At 45.6% G+C, this 7,068-nt stretch overlaps 1 pseudogene; it reads left to right on the top strand.

Annotated features, from left to right (window-relative positions):
- LOC139229878 (major histocompatibility complex class I-related gene protein-like) overlaps positions 1–5,651 on the top strand; it is a 78,256-nt pseudogene extending 72,605 nt beyond the window's left edge.
- Positions 5,652–7,068: the final 1,417 nt, after the last annotated feature.

Below are 7,068 nucleotides of genomic sequence, written 5' to 3'. Positions count from 1 at the left end.
TCTCTGGGCATGTCCTCAGTGGGAGAGGGAATCTCTGGGCAGTTCAGCACTGGGGGAGAGGGGTCTTGGGGTACAGGAAGTGGAGCGATCGATTGGGAGCCTGGGGGTGTGGGTAGAGAGGGGGGATTGGGGTCGGGGTGAGTGGGGGGTTCCAGGGTATGAGGTAGTTTGAGTGTCACCATCTCTCCCTGTTGCTCCGAGTTTCCTCAGCCCTCTCTGACTGGCGTTATGGTCTCACTAACCGAGGGTTCCTTGTTTTACAGTGGGGAAGGAGAGCGGCTACAATCCTGCGAAGAGTAAGTTTACCTCGAACCACAGCGGGATCTTCACTTAACTCTGTCTCTCTGACGGGGGCGGGGTGGGGGGGGGTTTGTCTCTCTGACGAGGGGAGGGGAGGGCTCTGTCTGTCTGACGGGGTGGGGGCTCTGTCTCTCGGGGGGAGGGGGGGGCTCTGTCTCTGGTGGGGGGGGGGGCTCTGTCTCTTTGACGAGGGGTGCTCTGGTCCTCTGACAGAGGGGGGAGGGCTCTGTCTCTCTGGCAGGGGTGGGGTGGGTGTCTGTCTGGCGGGGGCTGGGGCTGCTTGTCTCTCTGACTGGGTGGGGGGGGGCTCTGTCTCTCGTGGGGGAGGGGCAGGGCTCTGTTGCTCTGTCAGGGGGGTGGGCCTGTGTCTCTGACGGTCTGGGGGATGGGGGTCTGTCTGTGTATGCAGGTGAACTGTTTTTAACACCAGTCTTTCCATTAACAGCTTCTGATAAAGGGGAATCCTCGTCAAACTCCTCTGTCCCAACCTAAGGTATGAATATTATTGATCAATAGTATGAACTGGGATTCTGACTGGAATATTACAGCGGGTGTTTACTGTACCCTCTCGCGGTGGAATCTCCATTTTAAAGGAATTAAAGATTGCTCAATGGGGTTTTGTGTTGGCTCTTCCCCCAGGATTCATTACTACTGGTGTTTGGTGGGCAGGGTGTTTGGGGTCTGATGGGGTTTATAGCTGGTGTTTGGGGTCTGATGGGGTTTATAGCTGGTGTTTGGGGTCTGATGGGGTTTATAGCTGGTGTTTGGGGTCTGATGGGGTTTATAGCTGGTGTTTGGGGTCTGATGGGGTTTATAGCTGGTGTTTGGGGTCTGATGGGGTTTATAGCTGGTGTTTGGGGTCTGATGGGGTTTTGCTGGTGTTTGGGGTCTGATGGGGTTTTGCTGGTGTTTGGGGTCTGATGGGGTTTATAGCTGGTGTTTGGGGTCTGATGGGGTTTTGCTGGTGTTTGGGGGTCTGATGGGGTTTTATTGCTGGTGTTTGGGGTCTCATGAGGTTGATAAGAACATAAGAAATAGGAGCAGGAGAAGGCTATTTGGCCCCTCGAGCCTGCTCCGTCATTCAATAAGATCATGACTGATCTGATCCTGGCCTCACTCCACTTCCCCACCCACTCCCCATAACCCTTGTCTCCCTTATCATTCAAAAATCTGTCTATCTTCACCTTAAATATATTCAAAGATCCAGCCTCCACAGCTCCCTGGGGTAGAGAATTCCAAAGATTCACGACCCTGTGAGAGAAGAAATTCTTCCTCATTTCTGTCTTAAATAGGCGACCCCTTAGTCTGAAACTATGCCCCCTCGTTCTAGATTCCCCCATGAGGTGAAACATCCACTCTGTCAAGTCCCCTCAGAATCTTATATGTTTCAATAAGATCACCACATGTAGACCTAACCTGCTCAACCTTTCTTCATATGACAACCCCTTCATCTCCGGAATCAATCTCGTGAACCTTCTCTGAACTGCCTCAAATGCAAGTATATCCTTTCTTAAATAAGGAGACCAAAACTGTACGCGGTACTCCAGGTGTGGTCATACAGTACCCTGTACAGTTGGAGCAGGACTTCTCTGCTTTTATACTCTATCCCCCTTGCAATAAAGGCCAACATTCCATTTGCCTTCCTGATTACTTGCTGTACCTGCATGCTAACTTTGTGCGTTTCATGCACAAGAACCTCCAGATCCCTCTGTTCTAAAGTATTTTGTAATCGCTCCCCATTTAAATAATTTTACTTTTTTATTTTTCCTACCAAAGTGGATAACCTCACATTTTCCCACATTATACTCCATCTGCCAAATTTTTGCCCACTCACTGAGCCTGTCTATATCCCTTTGTAGATTCTTTGTCTCCTCTTCACAACTTGCTTTCCCACCTATCTTTGTATCATCAGCAAACTTGGCTACATTACACTTGGTCCCTTCACCAAATCATTAATATAGATTGTAAATAGTTGAGGCCCCAGCACCCCACTTGTTACTGTTTGCCAACCTGAAAATGACCCATTTATCCCGACTCTATTTTCTGTTAGTTAGCCAATCCTCTATCCGTGATAATATATTACCCTCAACCCCGTGAACTTTTACCTTGTGCAGTAACCTTTTATGTGGCACCTTATCGAATGTTTTCTGGGAATCCAAATTTACGACATCAACTGGTTCTCCTTTTTGCACCCTGCTTGTTACATCCTCCAAGAACTCCAGCAGATTTGTCAAACATGATTTCCCTTTCATAAAACCATGCTGACTCTGCTTGACTGCATTATGATTTTCTAAATGTCCTGCTACTACTTCCTTAATGATTTTCCCAATGACCGATGTTAGGCTAACTGGTCTATAGTTTCCTGCTTTCTGTCTCTCCACCCCCCCCCCCCCCCCCCTTTCTTAAATCGAGGTGTTGCATTTGCAGTTTTCCAGTCCGCTGGGACCTCTCCAGAATTCAGGGAATTTTGGTAGATTACAATCAATGTATCCATTATCTCTGCAGCCACTTCTTTTTAAGACTCGAGGATGCAGGCCATCAGGTCCAGGGAACTTATCCACCTTTAGTCCCATTTTGCCTAGTACTTTATCTCAAGTGATAGGGATTGTTTTAAGTTCCTCCCTGCCCCCACCCCCCACCCCTCACCCCCTCGGGAATAGCTCCTTGATTATCAATTATTGGGATGTTTTTAGTGTCCTGTACCGTGAAGATATTTGTTCAAAGTCTCTGCCATTTCCCTATTCCCCATTATTAATTCTCCAGTCTCATCCTCTAAGGGACCAACGTTTACTTTAGCTACTCATTTCTTTTTATATACCTGTAGAAGCTCTTACTGTCTGTTTTTATATTTCTTGCTAATTTACTCTCATATGCTATCTTCTCTGTCTTTATCATTTTTTTAGTCATCCTTTGCTGGTTTCTAAAAATTTCCCAATCCTCTGTCCTTCACAACATTGTATGCCTTTGTTTTCAATTTAATACCATCCTTAGTTAGCCACGGATGGTTCATCCTTCTCTGAGTCTGTCTTTCTCACTGGAATATATCTTTGCTGAGAGTTATGAAATATTTCCTTAAATGTTTGCCACTGTGTTTTTACCCTGTAATATATTTTCCCAGTCCACTTTAGCCAACCTTGCCTTCATACCTTTGTAATTGCCTTTTATTTAAGTTCAGGACACTAGTTTGAGACCTAGCTTTCTCACCCTCAAACTGAATTTGAAATTCTCCCATGTTATGATCACTCTTCTCAAGAGGATCCTTCACTACAAGATCATGAATTAATCCAGACTCGTTACACATTACCAGATCTAAAATAGTCTGCTTGCTGGTTGGTTCCACAACGTATTGTTCCAAGAAACCATCCCGCACACACTCTATGAACTCTTCCTCAAGGTTGACTTTGCCAATTTGATTTGTCCAATCAATATGAAGATTAAAATCACCCATGATTATTGCCGTACCTTTCTTACAAGCCTCCATTATTTTTTGATTTATACTCTGTGCAACAGAGGGCTGCTGTTTGGGGTTCTATAGACCACTTCCACCAGTGACTTATTTCCCTTATTATTTCTTATCTCCAACCAAACTGATTCTACATTGTGATCTTCTGAGCCAATATCATTTCTCACTACTACACTGATCTCATCCCTTATTAACAGAGCTACCTCACCTCCTTTTCCTTTCTGTCTGTCCTTCCAAAATGGCAAATACCCCTGAATACTTAGTTCCCAGCCTTGGTCACCTTGCAACGACGTCTCTAATGGCTATCAGATCATACCTATTTATTTCTATTTGTGCCATCAGCTCATCTATCTTGTTACGAGTGCTGTGTGCGTTCAGATATCGAGCTTTTAATTGTGACTTATGTGTATACGCTCTGTCCCGACTTGTCCCACTCTGGTTAGCATTGCTACCCTGCACTTTTGCCTTCTCCTTTCTCTTTGATTTTTTTAAATTTCCGCTCGCCATATCCCTCCCCACCACTATTTAGTTTAAAGCCCTATCTACAGCCCTAGTTATTCGATTCGCCAGGACACTGGCCCCAGCCTGGTTCAAGTGAAGTCCGTCCCGACTGAACAGCTGCCTCCGATTCCAGTACTGGTGCCAGTGCCCCATGGATTGAAACCCATTCCTCCCAAATCAATCTTTAACCACACGTTCATCTCTCTGATGCTACTGACCCTATGTAAATTTGGTCGTGGCTCCGGTAGTAATCCAGAGATTATTAATTACCCTTGTGGTTCTGCTTTCCAATTTAATCCCGAGCTGCTCATACTCCCTCAGCAGAACCTCTTTAGCTGGTGTTTGGGGTCTGATGGGGTTTATAGCTGGTGTTTGGGGTCTGAGGCGGTTTATAGCTGGTGTTTCGGGTCTGATGGGGTTTATAGCTGGTGTTTCGGGTCTGATGGGGTTTATAGCTGGGGTTTGGGGTCTGATGGGGTTTATAGCTGGGGTTTGGGGTCTGATGGGGTTTATAGTTGGTGTTTGGTCTCTGATAGGGTTTATAGCTGGTGTTTGGTCTCTGATGGGGTTTGTAGCTGGGGTTTGGGGTCTGGTGGGTTTGCCTTGCTCTGTAACCATCTATTTATTTATTTTCCCCAGTGGCGTCCCGTGTCCCGCTGATACTCCAAGGACGTCAGTCCACAGTCAGTGGGAGGAATTGGAGAAAGAATCGGAGAGGGTGGCTTTTCATCGCGGTGATTGTGATTGACTGACGGCTCTGCGTCTATGATCTTGTTTAACTAACGGTGGGGGTTGTAGGTTATTAAACGTGTGTTTTTTCTGTATTGGGAGCCTGGTGATTTCAGCTTTAATCTGTTTATCGTGCACATACTCTGAGATGTCGAACCATTCACTGGTTTCATTGCAGGGGCTTGTTTGCACTGTTGCTTTTTAAAATCTGTTTAATTGTCCCTGATACAAGGGAGCAAATTCCAGGGGAGAATGACCCTGATCTCCATCTCACCCCCACTTCATTTGTGGTTCGATTGTCAGATGTGCTGACTGGGACTGGAGACTCACTCGCAGACTCAATCCAACCGGCCCTTGGTTGACTGTGCAGCCCATAGAACCTGCCCCCCTGGCGGGTAGTGGGAGGGGGGGGGGATGTCTCTGAGATAATCCCAGGTGAGGGGTGTCTCCGAGATACGAGACCTCCAGTCCTGGGAGGGGGGGTTGGGGGGAGAGAGTATGAGGCACTGCCCTATGGGCTGAATTTGGGGAGCGTTTAATTGCTGGGATCAGAAAAAAAAATTTATGGGGTGGGAGGGGGTTGTGCTTTGCAAATGGGACTCTGTTGCTGTAATTTTGTCTTTCCTGCCATCCGATAATAAATGAGGTTTGTACTCCGCTTCCTGTCTCTGTCTAATTCATCTCATGGTGGGAACATCCGAGCCAGTTATGGATGAAATGACCAGGTTTCTAGGTGACGAGGTAATAATAAATACATAGCCACCACAGATTTCAGAAGGGAAAACCGTGCTTGCCAAAGCTGAGTTCTTTGAGGAGGTAACAGACATGGTGAGGGCAATGCGGTGGATGTAGTGCACACAGACTTTCGGAAAGCCTTTGTCAAGGTGCTACATGGGGCATTATTAGAGAAGATTAAATGAGTACTTTGCATCTGTCTTTGCAAAAGGATAGAACGCTGACAATGTCACAGTAAAGGAGGCACTAGAGAAATTGGATGGGATAAAAACAGATAAAGAGGAATTACTTCAAAGATTGGCAGCGCTCAAGGTAGAAAAGTCACCTGGACCAGATGGGATGCATCCTGGGTTACTGAGGAAAGTAAGGGTGGAGGTTGCAGAGGTTCTGGCTACAATCTTTTAATCCAGAGAACTGGAGGGTTGCAAATGTTACACACCTCTTCAAACAGGGGGAGAGAGATAAACCCTGCAACTACCAGCCAGTCAGCCTAATGTCAGTGATGGGGAAACTTTGAGACTATAATCCAGGACAAAATATATTGTCACTTGGAAACAAATAGATTAATAAATGACAACCAACATGGCTTTGTTAAAAGCAAATCGTGTTTGACTAACTTGATTGAGTTCTTTGAAGTAATGTAGAGGGTTGATGAGGGAAGTGCGGTTGATGCTATGTATATGGACTTTCAAAAGGCCTTTGATAAAGTGTCACATAATTAATTTGTTAGCAAAAGTGAAGCCCATGGGATGAAAGGGTCAGTAATGGGACACATGGATGCGAAATGGGACAGAAAGCAGAGAGTAGTGGTGTTTTTCAGACTGGAGAGACAAATACAGTGGTGTTCCCCAGGGGCCAGTATTGGGACCACTGCTCTTTTTGACATATAACAACTTATATTGCATGCTTTGACAGTCGCTTGGAGGGAGGTCGCACCTAATTCTAGGCAAACAAGGATACAATAGTCTGTGCAAGATAATGGCTGGTTGAAACTAGACAGAGTGGAGACAATGAGTTTTGGCTGATGCAAGAGCATGCATGCACCAGACCCATAAGGAAAGGTTAAGGCCATCCAATAGTTGATGAGGTTATCTAACAGTAATTTGAGTTCATTCATTATATTTCAATACTTCCTAACTTAAGGGAGAAGCACGTTTTTAGATACATCACTATTATCATTCCTTTAATAAAGCTGCCATTTCATGTCTCTCTACTTTCTCATTTAAGCATTTTTATGAAGAAGATTGTAGTAGACTTCAAGAAGACATAGACAAGCTGGTGGAATGGGCAGTCACATGGCAGATGAAATTCAGCACCGAAAAGTGCGAGGTGATCCATTT

Source organism: Pristiophorus japonicus, chromosome 19 (assembly GCF_044704955.1).
Source record: "Pristiophorus japonicus isolate sPriJap1 chromosome 19, sPriJap1.hap1, whole genome shotgun sequence".
In the NCBI taxonomy this organism is placed as follows: domain Eukaryota; kingdom Metazoa; phylum Chordata; class Chondrichthyes; family Pristiophoridae; genus Pristiophorus; species Pristiophorus japonicus.
Note: the sequence above shows the minus strand (reverse complement) of the source record. Positions and strands in the feature narration are given on the sequence as shown.